A 20,992-nucleotide genomic window follows, 5' to 3' on the forward strand; every position below is an offset into this window, starting at 1 on the left:
AGCTAGAAAAATGATGCAAATGGCCTCAACAAGAAGTGAGGAATTCTGTTGTCTTTGGACTCAATATGACCCCTGTAAGAAATTAAAACCTCACGTGTGGGCCAAGCGTTAAGTATATGATCTAATTTACTCTACTTATAAAATGCGAGAAGTTAACAAAAACTGATATGTGACCTTTTATATCCTAAAGACTCAATAAAAGCAAAAGCAGAACCACTCTTGGGGAATGCTGTCACAACACAGAGTTCACAACATTCCCAAAAGAAAGGAAATAGTTAACTAAGGTGGGCTCAAACTATAAAATTACCAACTATATGTGGAAAGAAAAACTACCATGAAAAAGTTCAGTTGGCACAGTAAAAGAAACATACAGAATAAGCACTAAAAATAATAAAAGATTAATGAACATGAGGAGAAATTAAGAGTATGTAAAATAATTACAAATAAAAAGGAACTGAATCCATGATAAAGCAAGAAAACATGACTTAAAAAAAAGATAAACCAAAAAGAGCTTCTAAAAATTAAAACCAGAAATTGAAATTAAAAAAAAAATGAACATTTGGAGTAGCCATGCAGTGCTTTTCATAAATATTACAGTTCTCCTTTGTTTCCAGGTGCATATTAAGATTGTATTTCCTGGCCAGGCATGGTGGCTCATGCTTGTAATCCCAGCACTTTGGGAGGCCGAGGTGGGTGGATCACCTGAGGTCAGGAGTTCGAGACAATCCTGGCCAACATGGTGAAACCCTGTCTCTACTAGAAATACAAAAATTAGCTGGGTGTGATGATGGGCACTTGTAATCCCAGTTACTCGGGAGGCTGAGGCAGGAGAATCACTTGAACTCGGGAGGCAGAGGTTGCAGTGAGCCAAGATCATGCCACTGCACTCCAGACTGGGTGACAGAGGGAGATTATGTCTCCAAAAAAAAAAAAAAAAAAAAAAAAAAAAACATTTTATTTCCTTGTAGCCTTTGGAGTCATCCATTGGCTTCTTTTGCTAGTGGAATGTGAGGAAAAATGACATGTGTCAATTCTAGGAGGAAGCTTTCTGAGCCAGTTTATGATTCCACAGGTTCTCTTTATTTTGCCTTCGCATTCCCAGATGGTGCCTTCATCAAGACAGAGCTCCCCTGTTAACTTTCATTGAGAATGTTGCATGAGAGAGAAATAAACTTTTCTTGTTTTAATCCATGACACTTGGGGCTGTTTGCCAATGCAGCATGAACTAGCCATCCTGATGATACAAAAGTTAAGCAGCAGAATAGACACTGATGAACAACAAATTTAAAAACCGAAGGACTCCAGAGGAATTTTCTTATAATGCAAAATGAAGACAAAGAAAAAAGTGAAAGGCTAGCTAGGAGTTATGAATAGGAGAAATAAATGGTCCAAATATGTTTAAGAATGCAGAAAAGAAACAACAAAAATAATTTTAGAAATACCAATATTCACATAAATAATAAATGAGAATTTTCTACAACTGGAAAAAAGTGTGTCCTGAGGTTGAAAAACAGAACAGCATAAGAGAAAAACTAAACATAAATGCATACTTGGACATATCACTGTGAAACTGCAGAACTCCAAATGTAAGAAATATCTTAAAAGTGAGCAGGAAAAAAAAAGACAGATCACATACATAAGAATATCAATTTGACTAACAGCAGATTTCATTATCTGTAGTAATAAAGGATAGAAAACAATACAACAATATCTTTATGGTATTGGGAAAATACCATTAACTAAGAATTCCAATCCTAGCTTAACATTATTCAAGAATAACAGCAAAAGAAAAATATTTAGTGATACAAAAAAAAATAGAGAGTTTACCATTAAAAGAAGCTACTAAAAATTTAATAGGTACTTTGAGCAAAAGAACTTACACTCAAAGGAAGTGGGATGCTGGAAGCAATGATAAGAAATAAACTGTTCAGTATATGAGAAAATCTATGTAAGTTAAGCCTTGACTGTATTAAATATAATAATAATTACTAACAGGAAGAAAAAGTTGAACTAAAATAATATGCATAGAAAAATAACTTGGAACTTTGAGTGATACAATCTGAGTTAAAGAATTTTAGGTTTTATTTGGGAACATTAAATTTGACTTTGCTAAGGTTAAAATTTGGCAGAGCACACTAAAAATGAAAACAGTGAAACGTCCGAAATAATAAGAAATTAATGGAATTTAGAAAAGCAGTTAATTTAGTAGAAGGTGGAGAAACACTTAGAAACAAAAAACCTGACATAAAGTAAGGTGATGGAAAGAATGTTAAAAATATTTCAGGAATCAAAATAAGTGCAAAAAAATTCAATTCCCTTAGTAAAAAAGAAGGGGGAAAAATTCACACTGAAAAAATCCAACTACACGCTACTGAAAGGAGATACACATAAATTAAACATAAAGGTTGAAAACAAATTAGGAAATCTCAGGCAAATTTAATTTAAATGAAGTAATATTTTGTCAACAAGCATTATCAGGAATAAAAAGAGGATCATGCCATAATTGTCAGAGGATTAATTCATCAAATTTATAGAAACTCGGTGCCCATTCATAAGTAGCCTATCAGAGGGTCACACAATAAATTAGTTGTGGTGCAGAACTATAACCTCTGCTTATCGATCATAATATTCTCTTCCTTTCCTTTACAGTACTTAGCATAATATGTATTTTTTCTACTTGTATGTTATTGGTCTCCCTATTAGACAGCAAACTCAAAATTCCAGAGGATATACATATATTATTTGGCACCATATCATCTGGTCCTAATACATGTTCTGGCATGTACTTAGCTTCCCAAAAATAGTTGTTGGGAGAACAAATGACACCCATGCTCCTGATATTCTGGCCATTCAACATAGTATAATCCTTTCCATTGACCATAAGGAAAAGCATAAAACATCACTTGGATCAAATGGAGCAATTCATATACATATTTTTTCATATTTAAGATTAAAAATTTCTGCTTAACATTACAGCTTATAAAATACTTCACAGAATAACACAATTATCCCTTAGATTTCCAGATTATAATTTTCATTTCAATTTCCAAAAACAAAGGTTTTTTAAAAAGAATCTCTAAAATGTATCTGAAAGGATTTAAAAAAATCATAAAAATGATAGACAATTGAATCACACATTTTCAGGCAGTGGCTTATTTTCTTATTGGCAGCAGCTTAAATTGTATTCAGAAGCATATGCATGGAACATTTTAATATAAGGCCACAGGGATGTGTTCTCTTAGTTCTAACATCTCACTTACAGCATGTTAATACTCTTCTCTCAGCACAGGTAATGTTACCTCTGCTAGGAAAAGCTCTGTCAACTACCAAGAGAAACATAGAAAGAATAAAAATCATGTTTCTCTGTCAACTATTTCCCTGTTACATCAAAAGTCCCTCGGGGGCTGATTAAATTCATTAAGTCCTAACAGAAATTCTAGCCATTCTTTTCTTTCTGGCTAAGATGCCAGGAAGAGAAAAGCCAACCCTGGAACAGTTGAACTGCCAAAAATCTAATGTGATAGCTTAATATTTACAACCAAATAATACTAATTATAAAAGTATCAATTATGGAGGGTCTATTTCCTAACTGGAACCACAGTACGTTCATGACATTTATTTTTCCTAAGCTAACAAAAGAGCTAATCAGTACCCTTATTTTACATTTTGAGAAATATGAGAGAGGTAGTCAGTGAAATATTTAGAATACAAACTCATTCCTGTCTGACCCCATCATTCAGAATCTCAGTATGAAACTGTGAATCCTGATGTTTAAAAATTTTTCCTGGGCCAGGCACCGTGGCTTACGCTTGTAATCCCAGCACTCTGGGAGTCTGAAGCGGGTGAATCATGAGGTCAGGAGTTTGACAGCAGCCTGGCCAATATAGTGAAACCCCATCTCTACTAAAAATACAAAAATTAGCTGGGTGTGGTGGCAGACGCCTGTAATCCCAGCTATTCATAAGGCTGGGGCAGGAGAACTGCTTGAACCCAGGAGGTAGAGGTTGCAGTGAGCCGAGATCACACCACTGCACTCCAGCCTGGGCAACAGAGCTAGACGCCATCTAAAAAAAAAAAAAAAATTTGACCTGGCCTTTGGCCTTGGCAGTCAGGTCAGACAGGACTCTCAGGAGGGCAGTATGTGTGGATTTGAATGACGATCTGCTTATTTTGTTATATCACTGATATAGTTTGGATGTTTGTCCACTCCAAATGTCATGTTGAAATCTGACCCCTAGATTGGAGGTGGGGCTTAGTGCGAAGTGTTTGGGCCATGGGAGGTAGACTGTTCATGAATGACTTGGTGCCATTCCTTGGGTAATAGTAAATTCCTGCTGTATTAGTTCATGCAAGAGCTGTTTGTTTTTAAAAGAGATTGTCCTCTCTCTTCTCTCTTGCTCCCTCTCTGACCTTGTGGCATGCCTGCTGCCCCTTTGCCCTCTGTCATAATTGTAAGTTTCCTGAGGCTGTCACCACAAACAGATGCTGCTGCCATGCTTCTTCTACAGCTAGAAGAACCATGAGCCAAATAAACCTCTTTCCTTGTAAATAACCCAGCCTCAAGTATTCCTTTTCAGCAATGCAAAAAAGACTCAGAATGTCACCATAGCTATGTTACCAATGGAGGGTCTTGACTATTAATTGTCCAGGTTCTTGGCATTTTGAACAAAGAATCGGACAAAACACACAAAGCAACAAAAGAATGAAGTAATGAAAGCACAGGTTCATTGAAATGAAAGTGTACTCCACATAGTGGGAGCAATCTTGAGCAAGTGGCTCAAGAGCACTGGTTACAGAATTTTCTGGGGTTTACCCTCTAGAGGTTTCCCATTGGTTACTTGGTTACACTATGTAAATGAAGGAGTGACCCACGACCAGTCTGGTTGGTTGCAGAGAGTCACCAATAAGAGGCTGAAGTGAAGTTACAAAGTTACACATGAAGACTTGGCCCGTGACCAGCGTGACTGGTTGCAGGAGAGGACTAATCAGAGGTACTTTCCATTTTTCATCGGCAATGCAGTACAAAGGGAGTAGCCTCTAATCCTTTTGTTAATTGGTTCTGGGGAGGTGGGGTTTTCCTTTTGATTCAGTTGTAGGAAGTCAGTGCAAATTGCCCTTAGGTTTACCCTGCCTCCAGACCCTATTCTCCTGCCTCAGCTGAAGATGAAATTTTGTCTTCCTAAAACATATATTTCCTTATCTATTACTTTATTGAGATGTAATTCACATACCACAAAATTCACCATTCACTGCACAATTTAGTGGTTTTTAGTGTATTCACAAGGTTTTACAGCCATCACTACTCTCTAATTCCAAAACATTTTCATCACCTCCAAAAAGAAATCCTAGTAGTCAGTCACTCCCTGCTTGCATCTCTCCTTAGTTTCTGGAAACTATTAATCTACTTTCTGTCTCTATAGTTTTGCCTATTCTAAGTATTTCTTATACATGTATATTAGTCCATTCTCATGCTGCTAAAATAGACATACCTGAGACTGAGTAATTTATAAAGGAAAGAGGTTTAATTGACTCACACTTCAGCATGACTAGGGAGGCCTCAGGAAACTTAAAATCATAGTGGAAGGGAAAGCCAACAAAATCCTTCCTCACATGGCAGCAGGAAGAATAGTGAGAGTGAAGTGAGGGGAAACACCCTTATAAAACTATCAGATCTCATGAGAACTCACTCACTATTACAAGAACAGCATGAGGGTCACTGCCCCCTTGATTCATTTACCTCCCACCGGCTCCCTCCCACGACAGGTGGGGATTATGGAAACTACAAGATGAGATTTGGGTGGGGACACAGCCAAACCATATCAACATAGAATCATATAATATATGACCTTTGGTGTCAGGCTTCTTTTAATTATAATATTTTCAAGGTTTATCCCAGTTGTTGCATGTATCAGTACTTCATTTTCCTAGTGTATTTTAATTGCTAATGTACCCTAACAAAAGATGAAAATTTTTGTACCAATCCAGAAAAAGAAGAATGTAACTGTTTTCTATTTTCCCTATGAGTGCAGTTTAGACTAAATTTTCTAGCATTAATAAAGTAACCTAACATGACCCAAGCCTATGAAGAATATCACAGTCTCCATTTTACAGATGGGTAAAAAAAAGAGGTCAGAGAGGTTATCTGTTCAAATATTAGATGCAGGAATTCAAGTACAGAGCTTCGAAAACAAAGCCAGAATTATTTTTACTTTGTTGATGGATATATAATAAGAACACCTAAATGGCCCATTCAACCACTGACACTTCTTTGTTCAAACATTTAGAAGCAAAGCTAAGCCTCCACATTATATCAATCCATGTATCTTTGGGTAGCTAAGGATATTAAACTCAAGTGCCTACTGGCGCTAGATAGATAGCAAATGGCATGGTGTGACAAACTGGAGAGGGCATTGGAAGGCTGCTATTGTTCAGCTAAGCCCTCTTTGTCATCTGGAAATGCATTGTCCAGGATAGAAAGTTATTATGATTTCTTTTAAGAGAATTTAAAAAATCATTTTATGTAAAATCTCTGAATTTTTAAGTGCTGGCAACAAGTTAAACTTTATTTTTATTTTTGAAATTACTATGTTAAAAAGAGCTATTATGTAAATCAAATTAACTGTTTTGGGGACATTCTGTCCCACAGACTACAACTTTACAATCTGTGGTAGAGGAAGAAAGGCCAGGGCAGCACCAGAGGGTACCTGGGCCTTCTTTGAGTAGAGTCCAAGGGGCATCATCAAAATGAGAGGGAACCGACCTCCTGCCTTTCAGTCCAAATTCTGGAAAATTTCAACAACTTAAATTTTAAGAGAGGAATTAGAATAGGGAAGATGTCATTAAATCTTTCATTCTTTCCATGGATAGTTATGCAAGACATCATCTGTGCATGCACTGCTAGGTTCTTGGAATACCATGAAGAACAAGAAGATGCAATCCCTGGCTTCAGAAGTTTACAGTGGGAGGGTAAGATAATGAAGCTAGCAATTACAGGACAATGTGATTATCATATTGTTTACACTGATGTTGGCACAAGAGGGAAGCCTCACTCTAACAGGCATTTGAGTTCAATATCTTCAGCTACACAAAGATATGTGAATGAATAGGATCAAAGAAACCAGAGAAGTATTCATAAAGGAAATAAATTTTCAAGTGGAATAAAAAGAGTTGATCAAAGATGGAAAGAAAGAATAGAATATTCCAAGGAGAAGGAACACAATAAGTAAAAGCAAGGGAAAATACAGCACATCTAAACAAGCGTGAGGACACTCAGAATATCTTGGAATACTGTTGCTGCCTTAAGAAAGATGGTTCTTGCTGGAGGAGAGGGACCTCGTGGAGCAGCTTGCACTGAACTGTGAGCTGCGCTCAGACCCAGGAACATACCCAGTCAATACTGCAGAGTCTGTTCCAGATCAGACGACCCAAGCAGCTGATCCCATAGACTCATAGGAAATAATACACAGTTATTGTTTTTAGCTACTGAGTTTTGGGGTGTTTTGTTACAGAACAATAGCTAATTGGTTAAAAAAACACCTTACTCAACCTTAGCTTATGAAAAAGATCTGAAGAATCAAGTGAAATAAATTTCTGATTCTCTCTCTCTCTCATATATATATCTCATATATATCTATCTCATATATATCTCATATATATATCTCATATATATATCTCATATAAAATTTATGACAAGGTCTTGCTCTGTCACCCAGGCTACAGTGCAGTGGTGCAATAACAACTCGTTGCAGCCTTGACCTCCCAGGCCCAAGTGATCCTTTCGCTTCAGCCTTCCCAGTAGTGGGAGCACAGGCATGCACCACCATATCCGGCTAAATTTTCCTATTTTTCATAGAGACAGGGTCTCACTGTTGTCCAGGCTTACTATTTTTTTTAATTGAGGGTGTTAAAAATCTGAGAATCTGAATTATACACTAATATTTTATCCAATGTTATCAAACCCTGTACTGAATATTTAATTTTTATCTTGCTTGGAGAAAAGCTGTCCATCAAGAGATAATTATTATATCATTAAAATAAACAGCATTTTATGTATACCAATGGAATGAGACCTTCCTCCACCCCATGTTATGATTATTTTCCCATAAATACCTTGTTAACAATAATTAACTTTAATTTCACTAGACTCTCTTTTTAGGCATACTGTTATGAGTGAATTAGATGTCCCTAAAAGATCTGTTGAAATCCTAATCTCCAAAATCTGTGAATGTGACTTTTTAAAAAGGGTCTTTACAGATAAAAATCAAGTTAAGATGTGATCATATTGGATTAGCATGGGCCCTAATTCAACAACTGGTATCTTCCTAAGAAGAAGAATATCTGGACACACATAGAGGAGACAGCCACGTGAATTGAAGATAGAGGCAGAGATTTGAGTGATGCATCTAAAGCCAAGCAACACCAAAAATTGCTAGCAACCATCAGAAGCTAGAGGAAGCAAAGAAAGATTCCTCCTTAAGAGCTTTCAAAGAGAAAGCATGTTCCTGCCGAGAGTTTCATTTCAAACTTGTAGATTCCACAACTGTGAGAGTAAGTTTCCATTGTTTTAAGCCACCAGTTACTTTATTAGATCAGCATCAGGAAAGTAAAACATAACCATTTTACTGTTTTAGATCTATATATTTTATTAAGGAAAAAATTTGCATACATTCTAGACAGTGAGTTACATTTCTCATGTTTTATCCCTTCAAAAGCTTCGACTTTTAAGACCTGAGTATTTATAGGACTGCGTTAACTTAATATTTGTGTTGGTTTGACTGCTAAAACATCCTCTTCTATAAAACCATTTGGCAAAAGTACAACAACTTTATTCCCAATATACACTTTCTATGATTACAAATTCTAAAATTTTTGAATTATCTAATTAATCTAAACTACAGAAAACCTACCTTAAGTATCTTCTCCAGAGAGAAATGGAAATAGTCTTTATTTCTTAGTTTCAGGCTTTAATTTATGTAACTTCACTACTTTCATTAATTTCAATATTCATAAAAACATCAAAAACAATCTCATGCTATCACTCTGTAAGGGAAGGTTTTTAATGTTTCCATAGAAACTAAGGATGCTAATCAAGGTGAACTACACATAAGGAAAATCTTCCCTTGTGGGAAGCTTACCTTTCAGGGAAGCTCTTGAAGACACATGCTGTGGAGTTACTCTATGTCAATGATTCCTAGAATAAAAAGAAAAAAATACACAAATAAATACATTTTTTTCAAGTATAGATAGGCTTATGTGTAGGTGATGCTTACCTGTAATCTTCCCCATCTAAAATTAAATTAGATTGGATTAGGATGAAGTAAAAATTAAATACATTTGGTATAGATTTCCAGCTTAATAGAATTGTGTAGATTAGGATCCAGGATCCATTCTCTGCCTTGCCTCCCATGAGCTGAGTGACTTTTGAGAAGGCCATCACCACTCTATCTTTCCCTTGTTAGTATGATGGCTCTAGGAGCCTGCAATATTTTATGGCATTCAGATTCAATAAAAGAGATAATTTCTTAAGAGGGTACATGAAAAGGATTTTAAAATAATAAAAATTGAGCAATAAATGGAGACGTCTTTTCGTTTTTGTTAGGTATATGAATACATAAAATGAGGGTACCTAACAGAAACACTCTTCACATAAATTGTACACTCTCTTAAAGCTACTGACTTAAACTTTAATTGTGAAATAATTTTTGCCTCAGAATATTTTTCCCTGAAGAACTAAATTTATTTTCCCTGTAAATATATAAATACACACACACTTAATTTTACATAGAATAAAGGTATATATTTATGTTTTCATGTTTATTCATATGTGTATCCTCTAACCAAGTTTCTGCTATAGATCACTTCTTTGTAAAATAACTGTCTTATAGTTTTAATAACTGAAAATACAATTTTATATAGATATATATAATATAGATTAGCTAATCAGAAATATCTTTAATCATACAATTCTACTCTGGCTTATTCTTAAATATAACATAATTGATTGGAATAAAAATGTTATAGTTTCTTGATTAGCCACAAATACATGATCTTTTCTTAAGTATATGCCTTCTCTGGCTGAATTGCAAAATAATTCACCTCTATATTAAATACCTAACTACCTTTACTCTCAGGATAATATCAATAACAACCAGAAGGTAGAGACTAAACAGGTATTTTTCATATGGCTAATATATTCAGAAATATAAAATAATCCCTGATCTTTCTCATATATCCCCAAAACAAATAAAATTTCATAAATGATGACATATGTAAGAAAATGTTTCCTATGGATTATGAAAAATTATATATTCACATCAATTCTGAATCACAAATACATCACCATCTGTTTGGTTTTAATATGGTCAGTTACCAGCTGTATATACATTAGCCAGCTACAAAAATTTAGTATGTATCTAAACACCTATCTTTCTTACATTAAGGACAGCAACTGATGTAAAACTAAAGCTCTATTTTACAGCTATTGGCACGATTTGCAACTCCAGCCTACCTATCAATAACGATTAAAATTATAATAATCCTACAGACATTGGTCAAAGTTTGTTGTTTTTTCAAATATTACTAAAAATTTGTCATATATATTTTTTCTTCTTCACAGAAAGAAGGTGGAGATTACATTTACCCTATCCAGTGGAATAATACTTGAAATGAAAACTTAATTTTATTCATTAAAATAATTATGTTGTTCTTGTTTGAGAGCATAAGTTTGGGATAAATTTCTTGGGATGGGATATTGGTTCAATTTATTACTAATCATGTGATCTTGAATAATTCTTTAATTGATATAATCCTCAATTCTATTTTTAAAGTGGGGACAATAGCAGTATTCTTCCTCAAAGAATTATTTCAATCCTCAAATTAATAATTAAATTACATAATGCAGACTAGCTATTCAGTTTAGCCACTAGATATAGTATCCACTAGTAGTAGTAACATTGGCAAGAGATTCTCATACATTATGGATAGTCTCATGCATGGTGACTGTACACACAAAAAGCAGTATCAGCACCAGAAGAAAACATACGCTCCCAAATACTTGCCCATTATAGAAAACATTATTAAATTCACTCCTTTGATTTTTGTAATTGCGTCCAGAGGGAATCCTGGCCAAAAGAACTTATCTGTTGGGTGAGCTAACATATCATGAACACATTTATCAGGTCAGTTAGCTACCACGGAGCAAAGAGCAATGCCAAAGAGAATAGAAAGCAGGATGGAAAGGTAAGAAGAGTGAAGGGGAATATATGGGACTGACCCCAAGAAGGCCTCTGAAACAATATCTCCTTTGTAAAGAACGCATCCCACCTGTTGCTCCTGAAAAGCCCAGCCCTATGTTCTACGTGATTCAACCTAATAGCCTACAGCTATTGAACCATCAATTAACACTTGACCCACATTAAGTCAACAAGATTCTCTCTGAGATTTTGAATTGCAACACTTGAGAGTTCGAGGCATGTAAAGTTGGAATTATTGTTAAAGAAGCCAGTCTTGAGAGAACCAGAAAAATAAGACTTTAGACAAAACCAGAGTTAGGATTACATACATCCTTACTCCTGATCCACATGAGAAATGAAGAATTGAAAATAGGGTAAAAGGTGAGGGGCAGCCACATTTCCTGACTTCCTAAGTCAAGTCCCCATGAGGTTAGGTTTTACCTGTAATTTTTTTACGCTCAGATGGCTATCATTTTGCCTGGCATATGGTTTCAACAACCCTTATTATATGAGCTAGTTTAAGTTTCTGTATATTACAACTAAATGGTTACTAGTTAAGAAATCATAAGCCCACTGAAGCTAAGTTTTCTGTGAGTAATACAAAGTCCTGGCTTCGTGCCAGTAGAAATGAGGGAGACAAATAAGTGAGCAATTAATAGAAATAAGTCACAATGCTAACAACCTACAAATTTGTAAGGAAATTCCATATATAAAAATTCCTGGCTCATGAATATGAATCACAATCAACTATTCCTTTACTATCATAGACCAATAGCTTTTACATTGACATTAATTTTTTTATTCAAAAAATACTTACTAGGAGAAAAGAAACACACCAAGGTTCCTGACCTCCTGGGATTTGCTGTCAAACTAAAATTACTACTCTAGTCTGCCACCTCCCCCACCCAAATAAACAACAAACATCATCAAAATGTATCTAAAACAGTAAGAGAATATTACTTTGAAATAATCCTTTTAACAAAACCCTAACCTTTCAGGGCCATAGTGGATCTTGTGCTCCAGTTACATTCAGCACATGTTTTTAGCATAACACTCATCACAAAATGTTTATCACTGTTCTGCTTACCCCAAAACACACATACCTTTTACTGTAGGAAACTATGTACCTGTGTTGTCTTATTCTTCAGTTTGAAGGTGTACAGGCTAGTACAACCTGGTCTAAAACAGGTGCTCCTTAAATGTATGCTCAGTGAGTGAATGGATCCAACTTATAGTCTTAGTTATTATAAACTAAGGGTTACGCCAAAATAAGTTCCACTTCCACAGTGGATTTTCATGACTGATCTTAAAAGAAAATATCTAATGATGCCTCAGTTGATGTTGAGAAGTTGCTGATTATATAAGCAGGAATTATTTATTCACACCTCACTGGGAAAATGTTGAGTTGCTGTATTCTTGTTAGGGGAAAAAGTAGACATAGTCAAAACTTCCCATCTTAGATTAGCCAGCATGAACAGAGATGATTCAAGTAGGTAGATACCCAATTTCATACCTTGAAAGAAGGTTAAAAAAAAAAACCCACAGGATTTTTTTCTTGGCCACTTTTGTGCTGCTTTACAGGGGAAAAGAAACTGAATCTATTGCACTTGATTGGCTAATAGTCTCTCCCTAGAGGCAAATGCAAGACCTTTCATTTTACCCACCTTCTTTAAGCTCAGCTTCCTTTTGAATAAAATGAGCCTAATAATTGTGTTCCTACCTTTAGCTGTTGTTTTGAGGCAAGACTGAGGTAATCCATGAGAACACTGCCCAGTTCATACTATGCAGAAAATAAATGCTAGCTATCATTATAATCATTTTTTTAAATAATGAAAAATTCACTAAACTTTCCATGTTCAATCCATAACTTGTACCCACTATCCTAAGTTAAAGTTTTTATTATAAACTAAATAAAATCACATGTGAAAATAGGCAGGAAATTAATACACAACCAGGTGAATAAACAGACGAATCTCCCTCTGCCCAGAAAGATTGGGTCCAATCTTTGAACAAATCAGCTGTCGTCAACATAAATGTACTCACAATTTTACAACAAAGGAACCAGAAATCCATGAATGACTGCAGAGATTCTCAGCTAATTAGCAAACAGTTAGATGCAGCAGCTGGCAAGGCCTAGGTCAAAAAGGATGATTTTATCCTAGGGAACAAACAGTCCTGATCTAGACCCTTTCCAAATACCTCAAAACCAAAAGGTGTGTCGGTTATTTATTAAGAACAAAAACAACCCTTCCCAAGCGACAGGTAAGAGCATGAAAATAATTCTAATGAACATGTTCAAAACCCAGATGTGGCATCTCTAAAGCTTTCAGTTTTCACAGACCTAGCATGTAAGATTAGGAGGGATGAAAGAGTGGTCTCTTTGCCCATTAGAGTCAGACCTGGATTTGCCTAACAATAAATGTGTATGTGATCACCATTGATTACAAGTCTCCTATAATTGCACTTAGTCACTTGTACATTATGCCTTTAAATAATCAGTGGATAAAACATAGGTTCTAAAGTCATATTTGAGTCTAAGCTTTACCACTTATTTGCTGCATGAACTCAACCAAGTTATGTAACCTCCTGTAGTTTGTTTTTATCATCTGTAAGACAGGGCCAAAATTATCTACCTTGAAAGGTTCTTCGAAAGATAAAATGGGACAGGTGCCATGGCTCATATCTGTAATCCCAGCAATTTGGGAGGCCGAAGGGAGCAGATCACTTGAGGTAAGAAGTTCAAGACCAGCCTGGCCAACATGGTGAAACCCCGTCTCTACTAAAAATACAAAAAATTAGCTAGATGTGGTAGCGCACACCTGTAATCCCAGCTACTTGGGAGGCTGAGGCAGAAGAATCGCTTGAACCTGGGAGGCGGAGGTTGCAGTGAGCCAAGATCCTGCCACTGCACTCCACCCTGGGTGACACAACGAGACTCCGTCTCAATAATAATAATAGATAAAATGAGACAAGCCAAACCAGTCTATAGCAGGTATTCAATTAATGATACCTGTTATTATTAACATTATTTGAACATCAAAGGATAGCATAAAGTGAGAGGTAAGAGTTACCATTTAACAACTGTCCATATTCTTAAAGGCCATCATATTTAATTGGCTTTTCCTTATGTTTCTGCTATTTTGCTTAACTTATTGATGGCATTTTCCATCACAGAATCAGCAGGTTATTTCTCTTAGGTATCTACTTCCTTCACAGGTAGTTAAAACCCAACCTGAATTTTCTGTGGGAGGTAAAGGTCATGTAGATATTAAATTATCCATGTTTATTTTCAGAATTTCCATTAGCTTTGCTTGATATAATTTAGTATTAATATCAGGGTTATTAAACTAATACTAAGCAAGAGATTACACTTAAATGCATTTTTCAGTCGGGATTGGGATGCATTTCTAATTATGCTGTCTAGCTACAAGCAAACAAATGGTCATTTGATTCTTTCATCATTTCACAACGAATACTGTCAACCACAGAGATCACTAATGGGTTCCCCACAACACACTCAAAATAAACAAAATACAAGATGATACATAACAGGCTTTAGAATTATTAAGAGATAATCACATCCTTGGGACTTTCATTGGGCACAATAAGAAGCACCACTAGAATATGATTTTCTCTTGATAACAAGGGTCCCTACAGCTCTCACAAGTGAGAAAAAAGTCATTACCTTAGGGAAAATGTGTATTTATTTCACTGAACCATAAAGCTGACAATTTAAGCTAATGAACAGTGGCTCTCCCTGAGATGACAGTATTACACAGTGTAGGAGGTTTCCTATCAAGGTGACATAGGCACCATCACCTTGAAGAATCTGCTTCGAAGAGCTTTTTTTCTGGAAGTCTAATTTCTGGGTCTTGACAACAAGATAAACAGTTCTGGAAGACACTTAAGAGCCTAGGGATCTATGAATCTAAGACAGGGAGGGGATTGACAACAGCAGTGGGAATGGCTTATGCTGCTCATCAGTTATAAGGCCAGAAACTTGAGATTCTGAGCTTCACAAGTTGTCTTGATGTAACATAATCAGTACAGCTTATTGGAGAGGATAGAGACAGATGCTCCAGTCTATAGGACATCCCAGGGTGAACAACCAGTGACATCAACACAGGAAAGTGCAGTACATGGTTTACAATTTGGAGATCAGGAGAAAGAAACAGTCATGAGCCTTTGACACTGCTCTCGAGGATAGGAAAAAGTCTTATATATAAGAGCTTTACTTGAGGATTTTAATCAGCAAGAAAACTCTTCTCAACTAATATTACTCAGAACAGTGGTATTTTCTGATCTCCCTAACTCAGAATAGACAGAAGTTACTCTTCTTAAGTCTCTGTTTCTAATCAAATGGGTGAATAAAAAGTCTTCTCAGAGTTACTGGGGAAATTAAAGAAAAGACTAAGTTGAAAGCATCCTGTAACTATAAAAGACTCTTTATCTGTCAGCTATTAATGTTATAATTATTTGGAGAGATTACTTACATAAACCTTAAAATGAGAAGAGAATACATCTCAAACATTCAGCCAGTGATGTGATTTGATTTTATTTGTAAAAGATAATGCTAGTCCAGGGAACACATTAAAAACCATCATACTGTAACATTACCGGAGCCGTAGTTGGCATTGTGGCCCATAAGTTACTATCCTGAAATCTAAAGTTTTCAAATATGTGCAAAGATATCATCAATCTCAAATATTTACAACAAAGAGCCTGTGACGCTGAACCCCTATCAACCCTAAAGGGGATGGCACCAGGTTCAAGAGACTGAAAAAGAGACCCAGGGCCAGCAAACAAGACATGGGATTTTACTGGAGCTTTACTTACCATGGAGAAAGTCCAGTGGTGTTGGGCTGGACAGGAGAACCGCCTTACAAACAGCCCAGTAGCAGTGGGCTAGACAAGATAACTCCACAGCCCAGTGGCAGGGGACTGGGCAGGAAAACTGCAATCATTTGCAAAGGGCATGCAGTTTATATAGCATTTTCACTCAGCACCCTTTTCCAAACAGTCTCCACCTGGCAACCTTCATTCAACCCAAAACTCAGGGTCTTGAGCCCCTGTGTGGCCTGAGTTCCAACAGACAGGCTGGAGGTTCAGATGTTCCTCATAGACAAGGAATGACTCTCCCTGTTGGCCATTCCCGAGTTCCTTAGCTTGGAACACACATTCAGGTGCATCTGCCATACAGGGTCATTCTCAGGGTATGCTTAAGTTATTGCTATCAGGTGCGTTTCATTTACCCTACAGAGCCAAAAATTCTATTGCTCTAAATCAGTGATTATGTCCAAAGGCAATTTGTTGGCAAAGTCTGAAGACATTTTTGGTTGTCATAATCATAGGGAAGATGGGGTTTGTTACTGTCATCTCATGGGCAGATGATGGCAAAACTGCTAAGCACCCCACAAAGTACAGGACTCTGTCATTAATATAGACACCTACTCTGAGCACTTACTCAACTTGTATTTGAATGGCTTGATTCACTAAGTGCCTACTTCTACAATTCAGCATCCTGAAAAACTACCTGATCTGCCTCTATATCCTAGGAACAAAGAAGGAAAATAAGTATCTTCAAAAAAAATTGAAGCCCATATCCAAGTGTAAGTAGGAATTTTAGCCCCTTCAATTTCCACTAAAGAAAATTATCAGATTTGGCTAAATACAATTCTGTCCTTTCCATTGGGAAACCATACAGGAAATGTCAATGTGCTGGCAATCTGCAAAACCAGAAAATGAAATTTTCCAGATTTTACCATTATCAAAATAAAATGGCACAATTGTATGAAAACTTGTCACTCTACATTCCCAAGTCATCTATTATGCCAATTTTCGATATTCCACAACTGTTTAATGTGTCACATTATGTGATGTGATATAAAAGTGTATTGGACATTTATAATTTGATATTTCCTAGAGGTGCTTGCCCCTTATCTGAGTATTAACAACTTAGGGGAAAATAGTACCTACATTTCTGTGAAGCAAAGAAAAACAATATAGAGCACACATCACAGAAAATAGCTATAGAATGCCAGAGTCTAACTATTTTCACAGGGATAATTTCATGTACTCTAAGAAGAAATACAGCATAGAGTAATGATTGAGTCTAGAATCTGGGTTTTCAAAACCCAGCTCTTCACTTTCTAGCTGAGTGACCTTCCACAAATTACTTAGATTCTCTGTGTCTTATAAAATGCCTCCCTTATAAAATTAAGATACTGACCCTCTTTTCCTCTGTGATATTGTGCTTTAGAATAAGAAACATATATTTGGTCTTCATTTCTTTCTTCTTCATTTCTTGACACAGAACTCCTAAAATCCCTGGAATCTCCAAAGTGATAAGTCTTTTAGAAGGGTAATGACTGGTGGCCCAAGACTCCTAAATAGCCTCAGGAGGGAAGAGGGGCTGAAGGTTGACTCAACCACCACTGGCCAATGATTTAATCAATCATGCCTATGTAGCGAAGCCTCCATAAAAACCAAAAAGGACTGCAATTGGAGAGCTTCCATGTTGCCCAACACGTGGAGGTGCTTGGGGATGGAAGCTCTGTGCTCCTTCGCACATGCCTTTCCCTATGCATTTCTTCCATCTGGCTGTTCATCTGTATTCTTTATAATATCCTTTATTATAAACCAGTAAATATAAGTAAAGCACTTTCCTGGGTTCTGTGAGCCACTCTAGCAAATGACTGAAACCAAGGAGGGGGTCATGGAAATCTCTGATTTATAGTCAATTGGCCAGAAGTTCTGGGGAGCCCGATTTAGGACTGGCATCTGAAGTAGGGGGCATTCATGTGGGACCGAGTTCTTAACATGTGGGTTCTGACTCTAACTCCAGGTAGATAGCATCAGAAGTAAATGGAATCATAACTATGCACCTAAAAAATTGATGTGTCAGAAAAACACCCACACATCTGGTCAAAAAGTGTGGCATGTTTAGTGTAAGTAGAGAGAAACGTTTGTTTGTTCCTTTATAGCCTCATAAGGGCTGTTAGGAGGACTACATAAATTAATGCTTACTAAGTGCTTATAATTTTTCCTGGTACAAAGCAAAGGCTGTTTTTGATAAAAAAATGCCTCAATAAGGCAGAGTGTATTATCTCATTTTATAGATGTGATAACTAAGTTCTGTGAGTCGAAGTAACTTTCCCCAGTTATGACTGGTTTCTCAACTTGAGTTTTTTGTACTGCACTGCCCTGGTGCTCCTGGACTGTAGTGGGCCTCATTCCTGGTGATGGTCATTTGAGTGCTTAACTCCTTTGCTTTAAAGACAGAAAGGGCTAATTACACAGGGATATATTTTTGAAAAGGAACATGTCTAAAACAAAATGTAAGGTGGAAAGCATGACCTGGCTTTCTTCGTTGAGCGCTTATCCTATATGCACCAGATAACTATGCAGTGGATGACATAATGGCGTTTGGGAGTGAAGGAAACATGGTCAGGAGGCCTGAGAGGCTCACAATCTGGCACTTCTTGGCAGAAAACTTGTCCACTGACATAAGTGATTTGTATGTAGTAGAAACGATGGTGAGAGCTCTGAACTACAATTTCAACCACGAAATATAGAGATATAGGAGAAATCATAGTTTTAAAAATATGGCCATTGCACTTCTGGTGGTAGACAGTATTATTTTTATTTTGTAAACATTTTAGTTTAAATTGATGTGTATTTGTGTTATGCTTATGTAAATATTTGCAAATTTATTTTTATGTTAATTTTCCATTTGTGAAAATTTTTATTTTATTATTTTCCATTTGTGAAAAATTTTACTTCTATTTATATTGATATAAACTTTCTTCATGTCAAAAATTAGTTTAAAACCCAGTAGATTTATAGAAAATGGCAAATAGACAATATTAGAGATAGTAAGCAGCTATGTTAAGAAATATGGTATGCCCATGTCCAGGATTTGGAGAATACAATCGTCCCCTGGTATTCACATGGGATTGGTTCCAGAACTCCCTGCAGATGCTGGGGTCCCTTATATAAAATGATGTAGTATTTACATGTGACTCCTGCACACCCTCCAGTATATTTTAAATCATCTCTAGATTACTTATAACACCTAATACAATGGAAATGCTATGTAAATAGATTTTATACTGTATTTTAACATTTTTATTTTTTCTATTGTTGTATTTTTTTTCAAACATTATTGATCCGCAGTTGGTTGCATCCGCAGATGTGGAACCCAAGGATATGCAGGGCCAACTGTATCAGTGTAAGGAAGAAAATATTTCTAACTCCTATCAATGTTCATGGCTAAAGCCCCTACAACAAAAGATAGATTAATAAGAGAAATGCATACAATTAATTTAATGCAAGTTTTACATGATGCGAGATCATTCAGAAATGAGTAATTAAAGACCTAGGGAAAACTGCGTTTTTCTTTTTTTTCTTTTTGAGACGAAGTCGTGCCCTGTCGCCCAGGCTGGAGTGCAGTGGCACAATCTCAGTTCGCTGCAAACTCCGCCTCCGCTGCAAACTCATGCCATTCTCCTGCCTCAGCCTCCCGAGTAGCTGAGACTACAGGCGCCCCCCACCACACCCTGCTAATTTTTTTGTATTTTTAGTAGAGACGGGGTTTCACTGTGTTAGCCAGGATGGTCTCGATCTCCTGACCTCGTGATCCACCCGCCTCGGCCTCCCAAAGTGCTGGGATTACCGTGCCCCGCCAAAACTGTGTATTTTTTTTTTCTTTTATTGTAATTATTATTATTATTATTATTATTATTATACTTTAGGTTTTATGGTACATGTGCCCAATGTGCAGTAAGTTACATATGTATACATGTGCCAAAACTGTGTATTTTTTATGCACAGCCGTGCAGAAGTATGATTGGAAGACAAAAGGGTATAATATAACCGTAATAAACCAGGAAGAACTTAGCAAATTCTGTTTGTTCAGATTCTTCTTGGCAACCATGTGTGATATTGCTTTCCTCTGGGTATAAGTCAGGACTCCTCCAGATGAGGGTCTTATGACCTACTTCAGTGGGGAAGGGGTGAGGGGAATTCTTTCTAGTTTGCATGGTCTGCTTTGGCCGTCTCCTCAAATGCTAAGGTGCCATATTTTGGGGTAATGAGTCCTGAATACTGTCACCTACATATGAAATGGGAGATTCTACATGAGTAATCAGATCTGGAACTCCAGAATAGGGGAGGTTCCAAATATAGCCCCTGCTTTTTGCTAGGAACATCTGTTTATTCCGGCATTTGGAGGAAGATCACTAGTTCCCACCACTGCACTAAAGAATGTGTGTCCTTTTCCATATATATGTATCACTATTTATGTTCCTTAATGAGATCTGCATTATGGTTTTCTTTAAAGGGAAGGACTAAGTATACCATGACATATTTTTGAAAGGAAATACATGTAAAACATATATAAAATATAAGGCATGACCTGGTTTTCTTTCCTAAAGAGGGAGAGATGCAAAAGCCAAGTGCTTCCTGAACGCTAAAACAAACATAAAATGAATCTTAAAGATCCGTATGTGTTTACAGTATCATAGACTATTTCTCTATTACCATGACGAATGAGATGGAAACTAAATAGCATAAAGAGGATGAAAGAAATAATATTTTACCACTTTACTGAATTGAGCTACACACACAATAACTTCCAGGATTGATTTCCTGCCTAATTTTGAAGGAAAATCCATCAATTTGGAAATCCATGCACAAATATATGAAGAATGCAAACATTTCCTACTCAGTGGGAAATACCTTTATCCTTTTGGAAAATAAGC

The 20,992-nt window shown here is 36.4% G+C and overlaps 1 protein-coding gene across 2 annotated transcripts in view; it reads right to left on the reverse strand.

Moving 5' to 3' along the window:
* LOC129033762 (contactin-4) overlaps nt 1-20,992 on the reverse strand; it is a 988,873-nt gene that overhangs the window by 738,236 nt on the left and 229,645 nt on the right. For both annotated transcript variants that reach the window (XM_054482749.2, XM_063661823.1), the window contains exon 2: nt 9,135-9,190. The gene's annotated coding sequence lies outside the window, so the exon portion shown is untranslated. The remainder of the gene's footprint in view (nt 1-9,134; nt 9,191-20,992) is intronic.

Source organism: Pongo pygmaeus, chromosome 2 (genome assembly GCF_028885625.2).
Source record: "Pongo pygmaeus isolate AG05252 chromosome 2, NHGRI_mPonPyg2-v2.0_pri, whole genome shotgun sequence".
Taxonomy (NCBI): Eukaryota; Metazoa; Chordata; class Mammalia; order Primates; family Hominidae; genus Pongo; species Pongo pygmaeus.